Source organism: Ambystoma mexicanum, chromosome 3p (assembly GCF_040938575.1).
Source record: "Ambystoma mexicanum isolate Mex_15411 chromosome 3p, UKY_AmexF1_1, whole genome shotgun sequence".
Lineage (NCBI taxonomy): Eukaryota > Metazoa > Chordata > Amphibia > Caudata > Ambystomatidae > Ambystoma > Ambystoma mexicanum.
This window is the reverse complement of record NC_090925.1, coordinates 705810835-705836627: the sequence shown is the minus strand read 5'-3', so window position 1 is coordinate 705836627 and position 25793 is coordinate 705810835.

Sequence of the window (25793 nt, the reverse complement as noted above, 5' to 3'; positions counted from 1 at the left end):
AGAAATGGCAGCCCAGAAGTGCCATATGGACACATGGCTCTGTACTCCATGACACCCTCTGCTCCATTCAGCATGGAGCGCTGCTAGCACACTCCAAGCATACCCCTGCCTCTTCTGGTGGACAGCTGGCGGACGCTGAATCTCCCTAACAAGCGCTGCGAGAAGTGTCGTGTCTGCAGTATAGTGTAACCACCCCCTTCCCAGGGGGCCATAGGGTTTGGGGTCCATGTGGCATCGCACCAGCCTCTGCAGATTAACTGCTCAGTTTAATTACTTTTTGTCTCACCGCCGATGCAGGCCTGCATGCTCCAACTTGGAAAGTGTACTGTGGAGGGGGTGAGCGAGCACTGCCCCCTCCCCCCGTCCCCCACCGAGAAATATGCAATTTTTGAAGCGAAGCCACAGCAACGAACGATTAGTGGACACAATGGAGCAACACTGTGATGTGTGTCCGCCCTGGATTTGTGCTGCGCGAGAACCCCCACGGGAATGTGTACAATTCAGCAACCTGCAGGTAAACAGGTGAGGTGAGCGGGCACCCACGCACACTCCTTCCCATGCACATGCACGTACCGCTACCACACAGGAGGAGTGTACAGTCACCCACCTGAGCCGACCCACAAACCTTCCGGGATCGATCCACGTGCTTTCACTGCCCATGCCACAGAGACTGAATAATGTAGCATTTATATAGTGCTACGAACCCTCAAGTATCTGAGCGCTGCTTATTATTGCCCACGGTGTGTGGTGCTCATTTATCGACCTCGGAAGGATGAAAGGCTGAGTTTGGCCCCGCCGGGATTCGAACCTGCGTTAGCAGGCTCTGCACGGATGTCAAAGCAAGCGCTCTACTCGCTGTGCCACTTGACGACCCGCTCTTTCTACGTTACGCTTGCTGCATCATGTACAATTCCTACATGGCCCATAAAACTCCCGCCTCAAATGAGCCCGCTTACTTGCTCCGACGACCAGACCACCGATTACTGGAAACCCCTTCTATGTAATTACGGAGCCAGCCGCACTATCATTATCCACCCTGTCCTCTAACCAACGGAGCATTCGGCTCTCCCCACCTGTATGTACCTTCTCTCACGCTCGATCCGCGACACCCGAGCTCCTCTCGTGACTGCAGCTGGCGCACAAAATCATCCGTTGGACCACCGTGACATCTTAGGATCTCCCACGCGAATGCTGGAAAGGCCTTCAGCTGCAGTGACCGCCACACAGCAACGCGAACAGGGGTGAGCCAGGAGAGCAGGAACCCAAAACGACATCCTTCTTGAAACGAAAAACCACGAACGAAAAACCTCTCCTGCTTGGTGGGCACCCGGCTGCTGGAAGAGCTGCAAGTGCTGCTGTTCCGGGTGCCCGCCGCTTATGAATCCCAAGCTCCTCCCCTTTCTTTTGTTGCCCTTCGCGGGCTTTTGCAGCGCTTGGCGCTCTTTTTCTGCCTCTTGCCGCCCTCTCCCCTGCCCCCGCGGGGGGGGGAGGGATGAGAGAGCGGAAGGAGGAAGGCCCCTGCCCCGGTTATCGGGGTGCCTCCTCCATTTCCCTTCGGGTCTCCGTTCGTCACCTTCAGTTCATGCGGCTCCTTTTGTGGAGCCACATGTATTACTTGGGGCATCTTGTTCATGTGCCATCTCGTCCGCAGTGCCTCTCTGTGTCCTAGGGGGAGGGCAGCCTCTTTCACGAGTTAGCCCGTGTTGTGCTATACTTTGGGGGAGGGCAGTAAATATCACGCTCCATAGCCGTGTTGTTTGCCTTTTGGCTACGATGCGCATCGGTGCACGGTAGCTGTCTCTGAACGGAGGGGGCGGTGCGGATCTCCTAAAGGGACCGCACCGCTTTTCTGTGCCTGACTGTGCTTTTCCGCCCGCACGTTGACATGGGGCAGTGTTTTTTACGGCCGTTTCTAGGCCCATTTCAGCTTGTTTCTGGTTTTGGGGGGTGTTGTTTTACGGGGCTACAAGTAGGAGCCAAGGGAGGGGTTCTCAAGGGAAAGGGCAATTTTGGGAGGGGTTATATAAAAAAAAAAAAATAATAATAATAAATAAATTCTATATAATATTTATATTTTGGGTAATTTTTCTAGCAAGGAATTGTAGGAGTTATATTTAATCTTTATAAGTAGATTTTAATTTTAGATCTCTTTTCCTCTTCTAGGATTTTTTCTGGCTAGTGGATAGTTGTCCCTGGGTAGTTATTTGGCTCAGGGGTTTTAGTGCAGCTAGGTGAACATTTAAGGGACATATTTTAGTGCACAGCCATAATATGCGGCGCACCATGGTGGGTCAGGGAGCTAGTAAGAAGACATTGGTGGATGCCAGGGTGTTGAGGGGGCCCTAGAGATCATTAGCAGGGCATTTAAGGCCCAGCTGGAAGGGGCAGTGTTTGAAGTCACGGGAGAAGGGGATGTAGGTGGGGGTAGGCCGCAGCGTAGAGCAGCGGCAGATGGGGCTCCCACAGCAGTGGTAGCTTGCACCCCTGCGGCTGTTAGAGGGGAGGTTTGGAAGTCCAGGGGCAGGAAGATGAGGAGGGAGATTGACAGGAAAGCATCCGCGGGGGAAGTGCAGTTGGATAGGGGGTTAGACAGGGATTTGGCGCATAATGATCAGGGGGAAGTAGGGGATGTTAGGGGTGTGCAAAAAGGGGTAGGGCGGGTGGCCACAAAGGTGGAGGTGATGGGGCGCAGAGGGGGGAGACAGGACAGAGGGGCAAGGGGGTAAATACCTGCAGAAGAGGGCAGGTGGGAGGAGGAGAGAGTGGTCCCCATCAATTAGTGAGGTTAGGTAGGGGCGCGGAACGGCCCCCCCCCGGCTAAGAGGATTTCGGGCAGAGGGCACAGAGCAGCCCCTGCTTTTCCTGAGGATGAATACGGAGAGGGTTTAGGAACGGCCCCTCCTCGGACGGCCCGAGGACAGTCTAGAGGGTGCAGCACGGCCCGTAGCGAATAAGACCACAGGGTGGAGGAGAGCACACCTCACTCGAGAGAAGAGGACCAGGCCTCACCGAGAAGACACCAAAGGTGGGTTGGGCCGGACGTCCCGGACTCACAAGAAGAGGATCTACTCAACCCGAGCATGAGCTGGCACCAGCAATGGTATTTCAGGGGCAATGTAGTTGGGATGGAGGAATATGTGGGGCAGTGGGAGGATGAAGGATATAGGGAGTTTAGGAGGAGAGGGAAGGCGTGAAGGGACTTTAGATGGGATTGCGAAAGGATTTGGGGGCAAGAGGTCGAGGGAACAATTGGCTGGGGGAGACTGCTGACATGCTTGGTCCCCGCAGCAGGAGTCCAGTAAGGAAATTGATGAGGAGCATCGGAGTGGAGGCCAGGCCGCAAACAGGCGATGGCAGAGCAGAAAGAGGTGAGCGGTATAGGGATTGGTCAACTGCATGGCAGAGGGGGGATGCGAGAACGGGGGCAGGAAATGAAGGGTCTGGTTTGCAAGGGGTATGGAGAGAGATTGGTGTACAGGCTATTGGAGCCTTGGTGGGAGAAAAAGAAAATTGCTCAGTGGAGGTACAAACGGACAAGGTGATTGAGCCATTGGCGCTTGAAGTACAGGTTTCAAAATAAAAAGAGGTCAAAGTGAAGGGCAGGGAGAAAAAGTTACCATACATAGGTATCACAAAACCTTCGGGAGCACACTTGATGACAGCGACTAAGGATAAGATTCAGGCTGGGGAATTTGTGGATGTTTTTAAGCTGCATCATAGGGAGGTGAGTTCTAAGGAAGAGGAGAAAGAACTGGCCTCGCGCTCAAGGGTCCCAGTGACAATTGAAAATTGGATGTCGGCATTTATTATCTACACCAGTGTCTATTGTGAGAAATTTCCAGAGCGATGCGTGGCTCTGCTAAAATATATGGATGTGATTAGAAAGGCATTTACAGGTTTTGGGGGGTTTGCGTGGGTGCGTTACAAAGAGGAATTTAGAGCAAAGATGGCAGAGGACAGTCAGGCTGTCTGGGGGGAAATAGACATGGATCTATGGCTGCAGTGGATGCCACCAACAAGGCCTGCCCCGACATTGCACACAGCAAGTGGTTTGCGTGTGCCTTTCTGGTTCTTTCTTGGTCACCCCGCAAAGGGACTCTAGAGCTAAGAACGGTACCGCAATTTGTGGTACCGTTATTAGCGCCTTCCCCATTCCCATTGAGACCTATGGGGGCTCAAATGGGAATGGGGAATGGCCCTGGAGAATGGGGAATTACCGGTCCAGCAAAACTTGGAATGGACTGGTAATTGCTCCATTCACCAGGGCGGAGTCGGAACGAGTTTGGAGGCAGCCATGGCGCTAATAGCGCCATGGCTACCTCCAACTTCGTAATGAGGCCCAATGATTTCATTGCCCCGGAGGAGAAGGGGGTTGTATACACAAGTGTGGACAAGGCAGTGGAGTTGGTGAGAAAAGCTGGGTTTGGGGCCTTCATGGCCAAGTGTGACATTAAGGCGGCTTTCAGGTTGTTGCCGGTGCATCCAGAGGATTTTTGGCTCTTGGGATTGCAATTTGAGGGCCGCATCTATATCGACAAAGCTTTGCCAATGGGGTGCGCAATTTCCTGCGCAATTTCCTGAACCTTGTTTGAGCGTTTCAGTTCCTTTTTACAGTGGGTTTTCTCATACAGTTCCGGTTGGGAAGGTGTACTGCATTACCTAGATGATTTTCTGTTCATTAGCGGGGCAGACAGAGAGAGGGAGTGCGGGGAAATGCTACAGATGTTTCAGGACTTGATGGGAGAGTTAGGGGTGCCTTTGGCAGAGGACAAAAGAGAGGGACCGGCAGTGGTGTTGACCTTTTTAGGGATTGAATTGGACTCAGTGGCCATGACCTCATGATTGCCGCACGACAAGGTGAGCAAACTGGTAGGGTTGCCGGAGAAAGCGGTGGGAGCTCGGAAGATAATGCTAGTGGAAATGCAGAGATTGGTGGGGCATTTGAATTTTGCATGCAAGGTTGTCGCCCCGGGGAGGACTTTTAGTAGAAACATGGCGCGGTCTATGACGGGAGCAAAGTGCCCACATCATCGGGTAAGGCTATTAGGTGCAGTTCGGGAAGATTTGAGGATTTGGCTGCTTTTTTTGGAGAGATTTAATGGAGTGTCCATGTGGTTGCAGGGAGATCCAGTGTCATGGGAGGTGCAGATATTTTCAGATTCAGCAGGTGCGGGAGGTTTTGGAGTTTTTTGGGGAGGAAAGTGGTGTGCAGAGAAGTGGCCATCACTTTAGTTTAAGGAAGAAAGGAGCATAGCATTCCTTGAATTTTTTCCTTTACTGGTTGCATTGGAGATTGGAGTAGTGGGGGAAGGAGTTGCAAAACAAGAAATTGAATTTCAACATTGACAACGAATGCGTGGTTCATGTAGTGAACAAGCAGTCAGCAAGGGATCAGAGGGTGACGAGACTGATGAGAGAGTTCATTCTGCATTGCATGGAATGGAATGCGGTCTTTAAGGCAACACATATGCTGGGGAAGGGTAATGGCATCGCTGATGCATTATCTCGTTTTCAATGGGAGTGATTCCGTGGATTGGCTCCAGAAACAGAACAGGAGGGGCAGCGGATTCTGGAGGAGCTGTGGAAGATAGGAAGCTGAGAGCGCTTGCATTGGTAGAGGGTTCTCTTGCCCCGGCATCTAGAGAGGAGTACAGGAGAGCTTGGGAGGATTTTATGGGAGGGGGAGCTCGTCGTTGGAAGGGTAGGGGGGATGCAGAAGAGCGGAGAAGGGATGATGTCACTAGCTTCCTTTTGAGGTGCATGGATAGGGGCTGGTCTAGGGCAACTATAATAGGGAAATTGGCAGGGATCGCTTTCTATGGGAAGTGGTTTTGGGGTTTTCAGCCAATCGGTGGAGAAATGGCGACTAAGATGTTGGAAGGATGGGCAAGGAAAGTAAGAGGGAAAAGGAAAAGAGGAGACCGGTATCGGCAGAAATGCTAACAAGATTGTGTCGGGCTGTGGGGGGGGGGGGGTTGCTGGTCAGCCTGGGAAGGAGAGTTATTTGCGACTTGCTTTACATGGCTATTTTTTGGGGCCTTTAGGGTTTCTGAGCTGGTGGGGGGAAAAAGTGGGGTAAGTGGACTGCGTTGGGATGATGTCATTTTACCGAGTTAGGTTTGAACATCAAGATTAAAAGATCTAAAACAGATCAAAAAGGAAAGGGCTTTTGAGTTTTGCTGGGTCGGGGGAGCAAGGATTTGTGCCCGGTTCAGACAGGTTTGGTGTGGAAGGAGTGTTGTGGGGGGGGGGGACAGGTTTGGTTTTTCAGCATGAGGATGGGGCGGTAGTATCAGCGGCGCAAGTTTTAGGGGTGCTACAAAAGGTTTGTTAGCAGTAGGGGAAAAGGCAGAGGAGTTTGGAACTCATTGATTTAGGAAGGGCGCAGCATCTGAAGGTAGTAGGTTGGGCTTATCGGAGGATAAGGTGAAATGTTTGGGGCGGTGGAAGTCTGGGAGATACAAAGGGTATGTCAGGGATTTGGGTAAATGAGAAGTTTGAAAGAAGGTTTTGAAGGATCTCAGGAGTGTCTAATGTGGTAGGATTGTTGTGATTTGTAAGTGATATTGTAATTTCTTTTTCAGATGCTGCTCAGAGGCCGGGGGAGATGCAGCAGATATGGATTGTGGGCCATTTTATTGTTAAGTGGGAAGGGGAAGGAGGCAGAAAGAAGGGTCTTTGGCAGGCAATTGGGTTGCAGCTACAAATTGACGTTGGTAAGATGGTCCGGTCTAGGGGGGCTTCGCTGGGTTGTTAGAACTGATATAATATTGTTTCGTCCTCATTTTATATGTTGGCCTATGCCCAGTCGCTTTGCGAGGGAAACCGTATTACAAGGTCATGACCTCAAGTGAATCGAGCCTCCATTATAGGTTAGAACCGCCATTTTAGTTTATTGTACAAAGTCACCCTGTAGTCTAAAATGGCCGTCTCATGTGCTCTTGTTCTTGCCTTAACCTCTTCAACCTCTGTAGGAGGGTTAATGTCCAACCTGCCTTCAGGCTACATGTCAGGGTCATGTAGATCTTGTCCTTTGTTGACCTCGGGATCAGGGGATTACTTGAATTAGCAATGTTAAACTACAAGTATACAAGAACAATAATGCTATCCAAATACGACATGCGAAACATTTGTTTGATCTGTATTAAAACGATACGTAAAGAGAGTAACGTTAAAGGGATAGTCCAGTAAAAAATGTTATTTAAAAAATAGATAGGCAATATAAAAAAAATAATACTAGCACTATTTTTTTTAAAACTTCCTATGGAAAATGTTGAGCTATTCAAGCTCAAATTTCGCAAAAGCAAGCACATGGGCGCATCCATTTTGTGAAATGGATGCCCGCCTGTGCTGGCTTTTGTTTTTGCGACACTAATGAAGGAAAAGCCAGCCAGCTGTAGTAAACAAAAGCTACCGCTGGGTGGCTTTTCCTTCATTGGTGCCGGGACTCGGAGGACGCGGACCGGAGACCAGAGCAGGAAAGCTGCAGCTGAATCTCGGTAAGTGCTATTTATTTTGGAGGAGCCCGGAAAACTTAGAAATAAAACCGCAGCTTTAAAAACGTTGTATTTATGCTTGCGGTCGCTTTTGAAGCGACCGCAAACATAAATACAACTTTGTGTTTGAAAACGCTGCGGTCCGGCTCGGAGGAGCCTGAGAAACTCGGAAAGAAAAACCGCAGCGTTTTCAAACACAACCGGGTTTTGTTTCTGCCTGCTGTGGCTATTACTTTGGGTCTCCGGTCACTTCGGGTCTTTTCCTTCATTAGTGCCGCAAAAGCAAAAGCCAGCACAGGCGGGCATCCATTTCACAAAATGGATGCGCCCATGTGCTTGCTTTTGCGAATTTTGAGCTTGAATAGCTCAAAATTTCCATAGGAAGTTTAAAAAAAATAGTGCTAGTATTGTTTTTTTTATATTGCCTATCTATTTTTTAAATACATTTTTTTACTGGACTATCCCTTTAAATTAAAGAATAATAGTGTGTGTTAGTAAATGTATTCAAAAGTAAACCGCATGCACGAGATATGTAAATTAGGAAAACGAACCTGGCGCGACCCTAGCCCAGTGTATAATTAACTTGTAAGAGGCTGGACATCATTATAACAAACTGATAAATACGCTGATGTCCAGCTAGCAAATTCTGCTCACTGCTCACATTGAACCCTGCTGGTGGTCTCTGTGATATATTGACAGCCAAATAGCTATTTGTGTACTTTGTTCAATACTGTTCAGTTTTGTAATAAAGATTCTGGGAATCATCTTTACAAGCCTGTGTCAGTGTATTTTCCTTTGCTTGGTGTAACAGCCTTAATATTGTATTTTTATGATTCCACAGGACCAGCTGCTCCCTATGTTAGCGGGGTTGAGGGAACGCCGTGGGTCTCCAGAGGGGGTGATCATTCATGCAGGGGAAAATGACCTGGTGAGAGATACAGGTGTGGCTCTTCTTCAGAAAATGAAAAGGGATTTGGTATGGGTCAGGGAAATGTGGCCCCAAGCATGTGTTGTTTGAACTAAGATGTTTCCATGGAGAGTTTAGAGGGGAGCGAGAAGTGAGGGAGCAATAGAGCTGGCAAGGAAGGGAATAAATAGAGACATGGAAAAATGTTGTGCCTCGATGGCGGTAAAGGTTTTGGATCATAAAGAAATAGTTTACGAAGGATTCATGATATTCAGAGAGGATGGTGTCCATTTGTCAGTTTTCGGGAATGATTATTATCTGGTGAATTTGACCTTGCAGGTGGAAGAGATAGTAAGGAGTTGGAAGTAGAAGGAAGCGGTAGGGGTGGGGCAGAAAGAACAACTTGGTGGAGGGTATTTCTGTTGCTGGAGGCATGGCCCCTTTAGATGGGGTGGGGAAGCACAATGGGGGAATGGCGTGGGAAAGGATGGGGGTGGTGCTGTTTGCACAAACGGGCTACCACGGGGGAACAGGTATTGAACCTGGAGGAGCATAATGTCACGACCCTCACCCAAAACCCCCTCTGGCAAACCCTTTGGCCAGGTGGAGATAGGACTCGGGCCTCTAGAGCCTGGCATCCTCTTCCAAAACCCTCTTGGGGCCAGTCCTGGCACCTATGGCGCCAGGCTCATACCCCATGAAAACAATGTGCTTGGGAACTACTTTATTGTGTTGGCAGCCAACATGGAGGCATCCACATAGCTTGGTTCCTCGGAACCAAGTTATGCAGTCTAGTGTTTTGGGTGTAGTAGCCTAGGGACTACTTTACCTGGACTCTTTTGTTGGGGCTATTTAAACCACACCCGAGCAAGACAACACGCTTCACGTTACTTTGCAGCTTGCAACGTGACGCTCACTGTGTCCAGCTATACCCCCAAATCTTGGAGAAGCAGAACCTGCATGGAGACAAAAGTAACATCATTAGCAGCAGCATTTAACCTGCAGTTTTCATCTTTAGTTACTCACAGCTCCTGAGAACAGCTTTCATTGGATCTGCACGCCTCCCGGACTGCACGGCCTGAAAGAGGAAGATAGAGGCAACATTAAGAAAGCAGAAGAGTCATTGCAAATTATGAACGGCTCAAAAGGCTTCCCTGGCTGGTCGCCTCTTGGCTGGCACCACTTTGGAAATTCCATACGTGCTGAAGAACAGCGCGACCTGCAAGGTCATGGGTTTTTAGTCTCTGTTTAAGGTCCTTATTGTTTTTTTTTTAAATTTGAGTTTTATTGGTTTTACAGAAGAAAGTTTCACAGTATTCATGTGAGCAGAAATGCAGAGTTATAGCATCTAGCGTGGAAGGAAAAGTATAGGAGTATAACATTCAATATATTGGTTAGAAGAACATTAGAGAGGTCCATACCCCCCTCCCTTTCAGTTCATGCCCACGATGAGAGCAGAGATAGCTGTCTTGGTTCACGTTGTAGTTCTTTACAGAGTTCTTACAGAGTTCATATAGCAAGATTAGGCACGATTGTTCGAGAACTCTTAAAACAATTTGACAATGGCACAGGCGTCAAATAGGTTGTTGTGATCGCATTAAGGCATTATGCACACGTTCTCTCATGTGACATATTTTGCACGGAAGTCTGCCCATTCCATTTCAACAGAGGCATCATGTCCATGTAGAGCAGCGGTCAGGGCTTCCATTCTAAAGATGTTTCGCGTGACGTTCACCAACTCCTCCTTGGTGGGGAGGAATGGTCTCTTCTAGGCCATAGTAAGGGAGGTTCTTGCGGCCATCAGAGGCCCAAAGTCATCTTGGGAGCTTTTAAAATCATTTCTTCTTCCTCGAAAAGGCCGAAGAGGACCAGTAGGTGGTGTTTCTCCCTTTCTTCCTCGTCGAGGTCCCTGATCCAGCTGAGAACCTCGTCCCAATAAGCCTGGACTAAAGTCCCACCACATGTGCCAGTAATTCTCTTCTTGACCACAGCCCCTCCAGCATTGCGGGTTAGCTCCTTGATACATTTTAGCCAGTCTAAGCGGGTCATACTGCCACCTGTAGAGGAGTTTAATTGCATGGAGTTTATATTGGCATGATATTGATGATTTGGCCGTTTATCTACATATGAGTAGCCACATCTCCTCATGGAGGGGTCCACCCAGATCAGCTTCCCATCTGTCCCTCAATTTGGTTGAAGGAGCTATGTCCATCGTTATCAGAGCATTGTATATGGAGCTTATCAGGCCTCTAGAGCCCACAAAGGTGTCGAATAGTTTTTCAAAGGGCGTGAGTTCCCTCTGTAGTTGGTCTTTCCATTTCTTGTGGGCCATTACTCCCTTCAACTTTAGGTATTGGAAGACAGACAGCGGGCCTATGTGGAGTGCATCCTCTAGTTCTTGTATAGTTATGAAGGTTTTGGTTCTCCATAATTGTCCAGCTCGTTCCAGGCCTGCCTCAAACCAAGACTGGTAGCTTAGTGGCTCAGATATGTCATCACTTATCCCTGGGACCCAGATGTGTCCTAGGAGAGAAGGCCAGGTCGTGATCCCTTTCATGGGTTTATTCGGTTTCCAGATTGTCCAGATGGTTCCGAGTATAGGATGATTTCGAATGCTGTTTCGCAGTTGGGGTCCAGGGACCCATAGCCATTCACCAACAGTGTATGGACGAAGGTGAAAATTGTCCAGGGCTATCCATTGTAAATCCGCTCGCTGTCTCAGGTGTGGGATTATTATTTGCAACTGGGCCGCTTTGTAATATGCTTCCAGATTGGGGAGACCCACTCCTGCATCGTCTTTCTTGAGGTAAAGAAGGGATTTGGGGACCCTTGGTTTTTTGCCTTGCCATAGGAAAGCCATCGTGGACTTCGTTATTTCAGTGAAGAATTCTTTGGGCATCTTTATAGGGAGCATCTGAAACAGATACAGAATTTTGGGAAGAATTACCATTTTAATGGCGTTTAGGCGCCCCATCCATGAGATTGTAAGTTTAGCCCAATTTGTCATATCATCTCGTAGTGTTGTTAACATGGGGGGGAAGTTGGCGTTGTACATGGTGTCGAGGTCTCGTGCAACGTTGATGCCCAGATATCGCAGGGTGGTCAGGCTCACTTTCATTCCTAGTGGGGTGAATCTCTCCACCTCGTTGTCTCTGTTTTTGTCGAGCGGGAGGAGGATTGATTTCCCATTGTTGATTTTCAGCCCCGCCATCTGTCCATATTCTTCAATCATATTAGGAGCTGCCGGAATGGAATCAAGTGGTTCAGTGAGATGAAGCAATATATCGTCAGTGTAAAGGCCTAGTTTGTATTCCTTGTCTCCCACCTTGATCCCCCGGACTCCGGTGTCTAGTCTCAGTCGCTGTGCCAAGGGTTCGAGAGACAGACCAAACAAAATGGCCGCCAGCGGGCATCCCTGTCTTGTCCCTCTTTCCAAGGGGAACCAACTGGAGTAACCACCGTTGACCGAGACTGATGTACGCGGGGATGTGTAGAGTGCCTTATGGCAAGGCGGACCTTTGGGCCGAGGCCCACCTCGACAAGGACCCTTTCCAGGAAGTCCCAGTCCACCCTGTCGAAGGCTTTCTCAGCGTCCAAGGACAAGAGGGCAGGGTCCCCCGTCATATTCTGAGCCTCGTGGATCAGGTGGAGCGTTTTCCTCATGGTGTCAGCACCTTGTCTTCCCATCACAAAACCCACTTGATCCCGGTTCACCAGGCGCGGTAAGTGGACTTCTATATGGGCTGCTATGACTCTTGCGTATATCTTGGCATCAATATTGAGGAGCGATATGGGGCGATACGATCCACATAGTTTCGGGTCTCTGCCTTCTTTAGGTATGACAGTGAGCAGAGCTTGTGTGAAGGAAGGGGGTGCTTTGCCAGTTTCGAAGATATCATTGAAGAGTGTCGTTAGGAATGGGACAATATGCAAGGAGAACGATTTATAGAAACCTGGGGTGAATCCATCATCTCCGGGGGACTTCCCTGATTTAAGCCACTTGATGGCGTCGGCGACTTCCTCCTCACTGACAGGAACGTCGAGGGCCTCAGATTCTGCGCGTGTCAGTGATGGTAGTTTGACGTTTGGCGGAGAGGGCGGGTCGCACGTGTATGAATCTGCGTAGAAGAATGCAAACACTTCCTGAATCCCCTGGGGAGAGGTTTCTGTGGTGTCCAACAGTGTGCCGTCTGTCCTTTCTATGATTTCCACCCATCTCTCGGCTCTCTGTGCCCGTATCCTTGCTGCTAGGAGGGCGTCCGCCTTATCACCTTTTTCATAGAATTTTAGCTTTAGGTACGGTAGGGTTTGGGTTATTTTACCAACATCCAATATTTTAAGTTCTTCTCTAAGTTCCTTGGCTTCATTGATGTATCTTGTTCTTTCATGTGGTTTTGATTGGGCTTGTTTCTCTGCCAGGTTCATTTTTTCCCTAATGTTTTTTTCAGTCAAGGATCGCTCTATCTTTTTGCGGGCTCCCTCTCTGACAAGGACGCCCCTCCAGGTACCTTTGGTTGCTTCCCACACTGTGATCTTCGTGACCTCCCCTGTATTGTTCGTAGGGAAAAATTGTTTGATTTCGTTTTCGAAGTCGTCTCTGAACACCGTGCCCTTCCATAGGGAGTCATTGCATCTCCATTTTGTGGTTAGGGGAGTTTGATTCACCCAGTTTATTTCTGCCATGACCATATCATGGTCCGACCATGAGATTGGGTATATGTTTGCAGCCGTGATTTCTCGCAAAAGGCCTTCGGATAAGAATAAATAGTCAATCTGTGTGAGAGTTTCATGTGGGATGGAGCGGAAGGTGAAGCCCTTGTCTGAGGGGTGGAGATGGCGCCAACTGTCAGTTAAACCAAACATTGAGAGGGCTACCTTCACATTGGCTGCGTCGTTCGTGTGTGATGGTTTGAGTGCATCGGTCTTACTTTGCCTATCTAGAGAACTGTCCATCCACAGGTTGAAATCTCCACCAAGGGCTGTGTGTCCTTGTGCCATGTTGAATACTTTTTCAATCGCTTTAAGAAGGAATCTTTTCTGGCCCTGGTTGGGAGCATAGACCGTGGCTAAGGTGACAGGGGTGTCCTGTATGAGCCCTGTTATAACCGCCGTTCTTTCCTCTGTGTCAACCCAGGTGCTGTGGATCGACATGCAGAGGTTCTTCCGTATTAATATCCCTACACCTGCCTTTTTTGATATCCCGGAGCTCCACAGGGAATAGCCGATAGCTCCGCTCGGAATTGTCCTTTCTGTTTCCCTGAGGTAGTGTGTCTCTTGAATGAATAAAATGTCAGTTTTGGAGCACTTGAATTCTCTGGCCACCAAGGAGCGCTTTGTGAGGGAGTTTAGACCCTTGATGTTAAGTGTGCATATGTGTAAGTGATCGTTGTTAAGTGTGTTTGCCATCGAGAATTTGTAGCGAAGATTCTACTGATCTCTGTGCTTGTCGTGATGCCTCTATGAGCCCTCGTGTCCGTGAGTTCGATGTGTATCTTTTGCCATTAAAATGAAGCGGGGTCAGTTCAACATCTTTTCACAAGTGAGCCCCCATGTTCTGAGCAAAGAGTCTGTAAAAGTCCAACATTTTCACCCCAGCCCTCCCCTCGCCCCCCAAGAACAGAGCGGCCCAATATAGGGTCGCCCACTCCCATCTCCTCCCTCGGCGTCCGATTCAGCTGGGTTAAACTCACCCAACCGATATAGAACCACCAGTACGAACCGCACAACAATCGGTCCTGTATTCAAGAAAACACAACATAACTTTAACTTTTGAGCCCCCCAATCGTGTCACTCGAGACCTGGAAGCAAGAGGCTTTCCATGTCGTCAGACAGGATTATTTCGACAGTAGTTCCTTGTCCAGGTGCAATCGAGTTCATCAACATTTCCCCCCCTTGATCCCAGCCTGTACCTCTTTTCTCATGGTTCAGCCATGAGTTCAGCCTGGGGTTCATCACAGCATAAATGTCATCCACTATAATTCCACTGTTTGAAATGTCACATCATGGTGGGTGAACAAGATGATGGCAGAGTCAGTGTTCCATATCCGAGGAAGCATTCATCCCCCTGAATTTCCTCAAGCCCTGCATTCTCCTTCTTCGAGGGCCTTTAGTTTGCCATGGGCCTTCAGTGTTTTTCTGTGCTGGCACGTGAGCTCCGTCTGCCTGGGAGCCTAGTAGTTCTGCAATGGCATTGACAATGTCTCTTTCTGAGATTAATTTAATCCCTGTGCCCTCCCAATCAAATGAAAGGGAAATGGGTAGCTCCATCGGTATCTGATGCCTTTGTCCTTGAGGAGTTTTGTGCTCAGTAGGCACTTCCTTCGTAGAGCCAGTGTGAGGGAGGAGAGATCCTGGAAATGACAATGGACGACCCCCCCAAAGAGATCTGTGGTATGAGTCTGGCCTTTTCCAGGATACGAGCCCTGTCTGCATAATTATGGAACCGGGTCAGGACTGATCTCGGACCGCCTGGTTTGCCCCCAGCTCTGTGAATTCTGTCGATTTTCGGCTCATCCATTCCATCATCCTCAAATAATAGTTTCAGGATATCATGTAGGGTTTTTTTAAGATGTGTTACCGTTTCCTCATCTGTCTCAGGAATACAAAAGACACGTATATTGTTTTGACGCTCTCTATTTTCCAAATCATCGACCTTTAGATGGAGTTCCTCCTCCTTGTTCTCGATTTCCGCAAGGCGGTGGTCGATCTGCATTTCCAAAGTGCTTGATGAGGTTTGATTGTGTTCAACCTCCTCAAGCCTCTCCTCCATTTTATCAATTCTGCTCGTGATCTTATCAGTTTTATTCCCAATGTCCGCCCTCATCCCTTTCATTTCGGAAAGGAGGTCAGCAATATCGCCCTTAGTCAGTGCCTCCTCAGCATTTTTGGAAGTCATGGTCGAAGGGTTGAGCAGGGGGAGTGCTTCCGAGGACTGTATGAACTTGAATTGGGCCAATTTTAGTTTAATATCCATAAATTCGAAGTGCACCGGTGGGCCGCGGGCGGTACCCAATTAGTGGCAGACTGGGAGAAGGGTGGAAGAAGACCTGCATCACAGTGCGGACCTTATATGCACGAAGATTCTGCGTCCTTGTTTTATTCACCGCATACTCGGGGCCTGGGTAGCTTAATCAACATGGGCATCATTGATTCAGTAGCAGAGTGGTTACAAGTACGGTGTAAAGGGTCCACTTTTCGTTACAAGGGGGTTTAGCTTGTAGTTGCTGGGTGGAGGGAGGTGCTTTGCGTGACTGATGAGGGTACACGCCCCAGGATCTGGGGGCCCAACCCTCAGGTTACCGGGTGTCCTGTGCGTCGATAGGGTGGAGACCACAGCAGAGTTCGCCAGATGAAGAGGGGATCCGGCTCAAAAGACTGGCTCTACTTCCAAAGATGGGTCCCAGAGTGTAATAGTTCAGGGCACCTGGGCTCTACTGCTGTTCTCTATAACCGGCCTTATTCCAGGCCTCTTGACCAGTGGCGTAGCTCAGGAGTATTCAGATCCTCACTGGGGCCCCAGGTCTCAGGGGATATTATATAAAGTACTCACGGTTGTGGCCGCTGGGCTCAGGGGGGAGCCAGCGACCTGATTTACGCCACATCCCCGGGGGGTCCAAGGCTCCCCCGCGCTTCAGTGCTGTGACACTTTAGAAGGCCAGATGTGTGTGCTGGGGGGCCTCTGTTCAGCGATCTTTCCGGGGCCTCAGCCCGTGAACCGCGGGTCGGCAGCCAGGGGTGTAAGCCGTCTAAGCTCAGGGTCCAGTGCTCTCCACAGGCAGTGTCCTCGCAGATCGAGTGCGCACGGGGCCCTTCCACGGGCCGCAAATGTGTCCTACGACTCCGTCAGAGCTCCGAGGCCCCTGCTGCCAGCCCGGAAACCAGGTTGGTGTGCGCGGGGGCGGGCGGGGCACCAGTTCCACGCTGCACCTCAGTATTCCTCCGCTGTTCGAGGCCGCCCCCGGTTCAGTGAAGGACTGCAGTGGAGCTCTGGCTGTGCGGGGCTCGGCTTATGCACGAAGCTTGGATTCAGGTGCAGGGACGCCGGGTTGCCTCAGATCATCGTTTTGGAGCGAAATCTTCACCGATTCGCTCCAGGATTTTTGTCACTGGCGGGGGGGACGTTCATGAAGCTCCGTACTTGTTGGCAGCAGTGGGGGGGTCCTCAAAGCGGGGGCTCAGACCTTCTATGGGACCGTTGCGGCGCGGGCTCAAGTGGAGCACGACATCACCCGCGCGCCCCCTGGTGGCCGATGTCGGTCCTTATTGTTTTGGGTAGTTTTTGTGTGATACGTTGGGGCATTAGTTGGGGAAGTTTGTGATGTAAATTTCTGTTGCTGATGTGGCAGGTCAGACTGGCTGCAGGTCATAGGGAAGTGGATTGTCTTGTAGAGGGGAGTTTTATGGGTTTTGAAGTTGTTTGGGTGCCGGGGGCATGGCCTCTTTAGATGGGGGGAAGGGAAGCACAATGGGGGAATGGCACGGGAAAGATTGGAGGTGGTGCTGTTTGCACAAACGGGCTACCCCGGGTGAACAGGTATTGAACCTGGAAGGGCATGGCCCCGGGGAGAAAGTGGGACACTTTGAGAAGTGGTAAGGAGATGGTAGGGACTAAGGGATAGTTAGGGAGGAAGTGGAACCTTTGATTAATTATGTTTTGGGGAAAATGAAAGTGTTGAATTATTTAATTGGTTGTTCAAAACATTTTGTGAGTCTGTAAGGCCATGGAAGCCAGGTAAGCGGTTATTTGTAAGCTTTGACCTGTCACATTAAAGCGACCTTTTGCACTATAAGCGAGTCTGGGTTTTTGTGCAGTAAGCCAAAATGTGGACTTGCACTCAGTGAAGCGTGTTACGCGACACCAGGAAGTGCGCCATCTTGTTCCGTTCCTACCGTAGGGTGTCTATGGGATTTTTATAGCGCAAAGCTAGCAAAGCAAAGCACTGTACAAAGAAGGGAGAGAATACAGAGAGAGTGGGACAGAGAGAGCAGGGGTGGGGGAGCCGCAGCGTGGGGGAGAAGAGCTATCAGTGGGCCACAGTGCCACAGGTGTTCCTTGATAAGCAGTTTCCAGAGCTGCTTTCAAGAGGACAGGAGGGAAGGGGCCATTCTGGTTAGCATCAGCAAGTCGCTCCAGAGTTCCAGTGCACATCAGCAAAATGGAGAATGGCTGTTTCCTGGGTCTCCCTTTCTTGTATCTGTTAGATTCCAGTCTGCTGATTGTGTGGATTGTCATGCCCTGGAGCTCTCCAGAGACAGTGAGGTCTTCGGCCAGGCTTGATGTACATTTATTCATCATAGCATTTAATGCAGATTCCCTGTTTTGCAGGGGAAGCAGGCTTTGAGGGTCAACGGTGCAACCTTTGTGGGTTGGGAGTATGTGGTCACATATTCTCAGTCCAGTGATGACACAGGCTGCAGTGTGCCCGACATTTCCTAGAGAGCCAGAGAGGATATCGGGACTCCAGTAAGAAGAGCGTTATCCCTGTCCAAGTGGGAAAGGACCAGGATTGGGATGATGGCTCTGAAGTCTGTGGCACGGAAGGAGGGCTTGTTTTTGCATACAAGAGACATCTGGATTTCGATTGTATGAGTTTTCTGGATATTTACAGTATGTGACAACAGCCCACACACATAAGCTATGATGCTCTTGTAAACTCCATCCTGAGCCCTTTGCTATAGCAGGAAGAGTAATAATGGCCTCACTTGCAGGGGCGCAGGTAGTCAGGGTCGGTGCTATCACTAGGCAAGATTAGGCGCTTGCCTATATGTGGAAATGTTAGAGCGGCAAAATGCTGCTTTAACACCTCCACACTAATTGTATAATACTAACTGCCTTGCCTGTGATAGCACCGGCCCTGATTGTCTGCAGGCTGAGGCTGGCTGCAGCAGCAGCAGACCAGGTGGCTCTGCCATGCCGCTAAGGTTGGGGTCAGGTCAGGGTCACGGGTGGCATGGCCGTGGCAGCGCTGGCATGGTCCGGCACCTGGGCATTTGCAATCCGCGTGGCAGGCCATGAACAAAGCACCATACGTGCCCCCTGGAGTCTTCAATCTTGACCGATCGTCGTGATGGTCATGGTTTGAGTTTATCAGGGAATGCTGCAGTGCACTGTGCAGCCTGGCTGAGCCCCCCTGCCCTGTGCCTGTTAACTTGTGGTCCACTGTATGGATCGTCCATCAGACTTGGTGGCCTGCGCACCCTGGCTGGAGGCCGGCAGCAGCCTTTTGCTGTGCAGTGCAGGTGCGCCAGGCCAGCGAGTACCTGTTGCGTAGGCCACCCATCCTGAAGGTGGCGGACCATGCTGTGCTATGAGAACGGCTCTGGGGCCTGCGTGTACTGGAGCCTGTTCTGAGAACAACCCGACATCACGCAGGTGAGGATTCCACCCTAATTGTATACTGCCTTGCCTTGATAGGCTCGACCCTGCTTCCTTTGCACACTTGCTCCTCCTCTACAAATCCCCCTAGCAGGAACTGGTACCTCCGTTAACATGTGTGATCTGCTGTACTGTGTGTGCAACACTAGGAGACCTACACTGTGCAGATTGCATGCTTGTGTTTGCTCTGTGTCTTCTTCACACTCCACTACATGAAAGTCAGTGCGTCCCCTGCAAACACCTTTAAAACATAGTTTGGGTTGCACGCCCATTTGTACCCTTAATCTAAATGCACTAACTGTAACAGTGGAACATAGCACGGAGTGTAGGCAGAGGTGCGTGCATGCAATATATTATGCATTGACTTATCTCACTTTGCTAACACGCCTGCTGTAGATGCCCCGACTGTGTGCAGTGCAAACTCCTCCGGTCAACAGCACTAATGCAAGCAGGACCGACTCCACCTTTCAACCTTCCAAGGTCAATCAATAACATGGCTGCCATTTCCTTCCTTGGAGCAACAGTTGTTCTTGACAGAGCCAGGACCTCGAATAATGTAGCCAGTTCCCCCACACTACCCATTTGAGGAGTCAGAATATAGCTTTTCAACACATTTGAAAGCAAGAAATTCACGGAATGCCCGACGTGGAATAAATACGGGATGTTTACTGAGACCCTGGAATGCAGGCAATCCCAGTGTCCCTGTAGGTCGCGGACGAGGAACATGGGCGGGCCGAGTTACCCCATCTGCCTTCGTGGGACACTTGTGCCCATTTGAGCTTGCATTCCATTGACTACCTAAGGCCATGCTAATCCCTATGGCTAGCCATTCCCTCCCATTTCCTGCCCAAAACGCATGCACTCCTGAGATATATTTGAGCATGCTTTACTCAAGCCAATAGCCCCATATCGCCCAAGGCCCTCTCAGAGTTATCCCTCGGCCCCATCAGTCAGGCTGCACTGACAGCAAGAGATGTGGGGGAAAAGTATTAACAACCCCCCAAAAAAAAAAACAACGATAAAGGAATTTGTTATTTGGGAATTTGTTATTATGGTAACAGTTATTTTGGATTCGTTATAATTACATGTAACCGACAGGACAGACAACCTAACTAGTCCTGGTAGATTTAGGTCATGCATGCTTGCAGACGGAGGTGGGAGGAAGAGGGCACTGGGGGGGGACAAATGAGTCCAGTCCAGCAGGGTCCTGGGTTAAGTGTAGAGAGGTTGCCCCACTCATGGAGCGTGATCTGAAAGTGCAGTAATGCTGAACATAGTGCAGTGGCCCGGAGGCAAGTGGAAAAGACTGGCGGGGGAGCCTGGGACCTGTAAGGCTCTGGAGGTGAAGCAGGCAACCAGTCAGCAAAACTGACCAGAGTTAGGAGGGAGAAGGAGGAAGGAGAGAAAAGGGATGGAGGTTAGCAGGGGGGTCGGGGAGAGAAGGAGGAAGAGAAGAGGAAGGTCTTGAGGTGTTTGCGGAACTTAAGGTGCTCTGGCTCAAGATGAAGGGAGGCAGGGAGGCTGTTCCAGAGGGAGGCACCTGCAGAGGATAGAGATCTACCCCCAAATCTCTGTTTGTGAAAGTGGCTCACCTGCCGAGAGTTGGAGCAGGACGAGTGAAGGGCTCTAGAGGGAGAGTATTTAGGAAGAGAGCATTGTAGATAGTGCGGGCTCCGGCCCCAGAAAGCCTTGTGGATTATGCAGAGGATCTTGAACTTGATCCTTGCAGCCACAGGGAGCCAGTGGAGGGATTTCAGCGCCAGAGAGATGCAGTGCCTGGGCTTGAGGCCAGGGATAAGCCTTGCGCCTCTGTTCTGGATGAGTTGTAGAAGACAGAGAGTAGAGGTAGGAAGATTGAGAAAGAGACTGTTGCAATAGTCCAGCTTAGAGAGAACCAGGGCTTGCAAGGTGGTGAGTCTTTGGGGGTAAGTGAGAAAAGGCAGAATACCTCTCAGGAGGTGCAGTTGGTAGTGGGACTTTTTGGAGATGTCTGAGATGTGAGAGGAGAAGGAGAGATGCCCCCTAGATTTTTTGCCTCATTGGTAGGTGAGGGCGCAGGGCCTAGGGAGGTCAGCCAGTGTGAGAGTGGGAAAGCAGAAGCAGGGGTCCCAATGAGTACAATCTCTGTCTATCTGGCATTCAGGCAAAGATCGTTAGCAGCAAACCAAGACTGACCTGCAGATAGACAGTCAGGAAAGAGTGAGGAGGAGGAGGCCAAGGGTAGCCTGAAAGAGAACAGCAAGTCACAGGTTGCAGCAATCAGTAACAAAATGGTGACAGTTGGTTGAGAACGGTTAGGACCCAGAAAGAGTGTGGTGGGGGGATCCAATCTGACAGTTTGCCTAGGCTGGCAACATCCCTTGCACCGGCCCTGCAGGTAGTCCTTCGTGCAAGCTGGGGTTGGTGGGGTTGTGAAGCTGTGAGATGAAGGTGTCTTCCTGAGCTGGTTACACAGGGAATGAGTCCCTCTGTTTTCCACTGGAGGGGGGAGATCTCACTATGTGCAGAAAGTCTAGCAGGGATGATAATCTGAATGAAGGGAGAGTGTCATGGAGGTTGGGACACATTTATTGTTCAATGTGGGGGTCTCCTCCCAGAGAGAGAGAGTGAGGTGGAACCCCGTTCCTTAGTGGGATGGCTCACCTGAAAGACCTCCTTGATTGATTGACAATTTGAGCTGCTGTTTGCCAAGGCTGAGCCCCAGGACTTATTTCTGAGCACCAGCCCTTATTGTGTCAGGCTCACTTGAATTATGATGCAGTGTTTTGACACGTTCATTATTTTAATGTTAACTGTCATTAACCCATAGTCACACAACAAGCAGGGGATAGGGTGATCAGATGTTCATAGACGTAGACTACAGTTGCAGCGGTGACAAGCACAACAAAAGGACTAAAACACAAAGAGGGTGCAGATTAAACCATGGTCCTTCTTCTATGTCAATGGCCTGTCTCAGTGCATTTTAGAGGCAGAGAGCATGGATTAGAGGAGAGAGAACCTGGCGGAAAAGAGAAGGTATGGGGAGGAATGTGAAAATCGAGTGGGGAGAGCAGTAGTCTCCACCAGACCCTCAAATCATGGGACAGGGTTCTAAAAATGATAATGTTGAAAAAAGCCAAGGGACACCGTGGCAGAGGGGTACATTCCTGGACTGTCCCGGCAAACCCTGTAGGCCTGGTCACAATAGCAGTGGGGCACCCAGCAGAGCGAGGACGTCAACAGGTCAGATCACCAGCAACAGCGCCTTAACAGAGGCAAGGCCCGGTGAGAGGCCACTGCTGAGGTGCCGACCTATGGAAGAGCTTGCTCGGGGGTTGGCAAGCAGTTCTTCAATCCAGTAATGACTATGATTCCAAATGCAGATACAAGGCGTCCAGGTAAAATCCACTTGATTGCATGGATTACAGCAAATCAATAAATCTTCACGTGAGCAGCCCCAGCCGCTTACTTCAGTCCCCTGGGTCCTAGCTCCTTCCACTGTCCTTCTCAAAACATAACATTCCCCAACCTGAGAGATTCCAGGCTGGTCCCAGAACATGTCTGGCAATCCAGAATCTCAGGTAAAGCAGTTCCAATGCTTGATTTACATGGCAATCTTCCTTCTACACCGAACAGTGTGTTATTTACATATTTAAGAGCTATGTCAGCATTTTCCCATCACATGACTACAGGAAGCACGCACTGACACTCTATTTTCTGTAGACAGAGCCTCTAAATGTTCTACTTACCCCTTTTAAAAAATGGGTAAAATAATAACGAGGATGACGTGTCGAAAGAATCAGGTGCACTTTGGATGTTGCAATTCACGGCATGAATCACGCATCTGTCAGTTCCTCCATTGCCACTAATTAGCCCGTGGCAGCGGCTGCTGCAGGGCTCCGAATAGGAATTCAACCCGGGAATCAAATGTTTTTTTATGGGAATAAAAAACGTAATTCCCGTTACCAAAGGGAAAGCAAGTACACATATAGTTCATCTTTAAAAAAAGATATCGTCCGGGTACCAACTGATTAATGCAAATGAAGAGAAGCATTTCTAGCATGAGGGATCAAGCAGTGGTAGTATTAGCGTCCCTTCCTTCCTGTGGCGGTGCTCTGCGAATGCCACTCAACCCAGCATCTCTGGGCAGCTGGGCCTGTGGGGGCAATATGGGGCACATTCCAATGAGTTTTTTTTTAATTTCCTATGGGTTTGTTAACAGTATATTTACTCGTTGTTTGTTGGGAGAATTTGACGCTTTTTAAGTTTCACACTGCATGGCGTGCTGAAACCTCAGACATGTTGACACCGCCGGCAAAAGGTGTGGGTGCTGGCGGCAGAGGGTGGCAAACTGCCACGCCACATGGCCGCAGGCTTACTATAATATGTTTGGGCTCTGACATGTATCTTTTTAAGAAAAGAAGCACCGGGCGCGGTTGGGTTTCATCCGCAGACACCTTCTCCAGCTCAGTCCATATACTGTTTCCTGGTAGTTCAGGTTTCTCTGGCAGAGGCCCATGGAGATGGGATGGGGTTCTGGGTACTTTGCCAGGAGCCTCAGTCCATTTTTAGAAGATGGGGTGTTACAGATAAACCAAGGAAAGGGAACTGGCGTGAAGGCACTGTTTGCGGCTCCAACCCCACCAGCCGATAGGTGGACTGCCAGACTCATGGCTGTGTGCTTGTGAGGGCACTGTATACCAGTTTTGCCCTGTCACCTGAGCAGCGATTTAATACATCATTATGTTAGACCAAGCATGCAGTCGAGGGATTTCATGGATACAACATGTATGAGTTGGCCTGGGTCTTGTTCTGGCTGTCGATCCATTAGTCCCTGGCTCTTGTTTGGTTGGGGAGCCTAGGTGTTAGTTCCCAGTAGCTGGTAGTTGGGTTCTCAGTATCTAGTCTTAGTGAACCTGGGAATCCTAACATTAATTCCCAGTAGATGGTGGTTTGTTCCTTCAGAACCTCCCCTGGGGACATTGTAAATGTACAGCCCCTGTCTCTGAGGTGTGAAGCACAGACTTCAGTTCCCATACTGCAACACTTCTTCAGTATGATATGATATGATAGGTTATTTATAATGCGCTTAATACCGAGAGGTTTCTAAGTGCGGAGCAAGGGATCGAACCTGAGGTGCTCTGTGTCGTTTTGCTTCCAAGGTGAGCACATTGCCCCTGAGCTATCCTCCCGAGACTTTGCCATTGATAGTCAACCTATGCCTCAGATATACTCGGAATAAAGAGCGCAATTCCCAAACCGCAACGCCACACCTGTTCCGTGGTTCCCCAGATTCTTTCCTTCTGCAGACACCCTTTCCTAAATTTCCATTGGGAATAGGGATCTCATGCCCACAGTCCAACTTTTTGCTCAAGTCTTGAACTTTTAGACATCTCCCTCCAAGGTATTGGCAACATAGATTTCAATTGCCACAATGCTTCTCTTGCTCAAGGGTTTGGACTTTCAGAAAATCTCTCCAGCTGTGTGGCGATTATGAAGCTCACTTCCAAAATGCAACTCTTGTCTTTGACTTTCAAGCTACCTCTTATTGGGAACACATACTTCAGTTTGAACAATGCAACACTTCAACAGTTTCTTTGGTTCTGCAGACAACCTCTCATTCTGAGGTATTGGGAACATGCACTTCAGTTCCCACAGTGCAATACTTCTTTATTTCCATTGAGATTTTAAGGATACTCTACTTGACAGGTATTGGGAATAAGGACATTAATTCCCACGATGCAACACTTCTTCACTTTCTTTGACATGTTGGAGAAGCTGTCCCTCAGAGATAATGAGATATGGGTACCAAGTCCCACAATGGAACACTCCTTTACTTGAATGATTGGATTTTCGGACTATCTACTGGGTCAGTAGCCCAGGGCCGCTACACCTCTGCATATGATCTTGCTCTCTGGCTCTTCCTTTCACTGCCAGATTTACCACTTCTCGCTCCTTGGGTGGTCAGGTCTCCAAAGCAGGGGCTTTGCTTCTAATGCTCCATCTCTACACACCACATAAGGCCAGTAGCTGGAGGTTGGATGCTCTCACCTCCTAGTCTGCGCCTGGTGAATCCGCACCTTGATAGCCCGCTGAGTCGCATGATCACAGCTTCCATCTTAGACAATGACGGACGTCAAGCCTTGACTCACGGAACAAATGCATTCTTCAGTCACCGCGCGAAACTCACACAGCTGAGAGGTGTAATGCTTTTTCCAGACTCTACCTTCTCACACCGCCAAGCCCTCTCCTATCTCTTTGCCTTGCCCCTTAGTTCTCCCTTGGTGAAGGGGGTCAGATCACCTGGCAATGGAAAGGGAAAACATTTTCACAATTCCAGGTATTCCACTGTCTGTCAGAGGTGAGTTCACCACACCTGATAGCTGGGATGCCGAGGCAATAGCTTTGTTCCTGTGAAGGCACGTTAAGCCAGTCTTTTACGGGGACTCTTTGCCTGCTCCCCCTGAGCTTAGGTTTGTTGAATTTCCTACTGCAGATTGTGACGGCAGGGGTTGAAGACGTTGAAGCGAGTTGTGAATTTTCAAAGAACCTCAGTTAGCACGGGGGTGCGGAATTCAACCAATCAGGAATCCCACAATCTTAGCCCATGTACCGAGCAGCCTGGCGGCTGCTTCCCCACCTTGCCATCTTCCGCCCACTCTCGCCGTCCCCTTTGGTCACCGTTCCCTCCTCTTCCCACTACTCTACCCGATTTACCTTATTCATTTGGCGGCACCACTAAAGCAACCGTTCTGCCTGCCAGTCGCATGGAGCCCTGTCTTCCACTGCCACAGCGGCCATATTAGGTAAGTATTTTGTTTGAATGAACAGGACTCTGTGAGGTGTCCCGTTTGTTCAAACAGAATGCATTGCTTTTAGAACCCTAGATTTATAACCCTGGGATCTAATAGCAACAACACCCGAACCAGCGGGTGGATCGGGTGGTAACGGTGCCAGGGCCAATCGTTAAGGCGCTCACTGCGCTCAGCATATACCTTGGGTCCTGGGCCGTTACCACCAATCCCACTCAGATGAT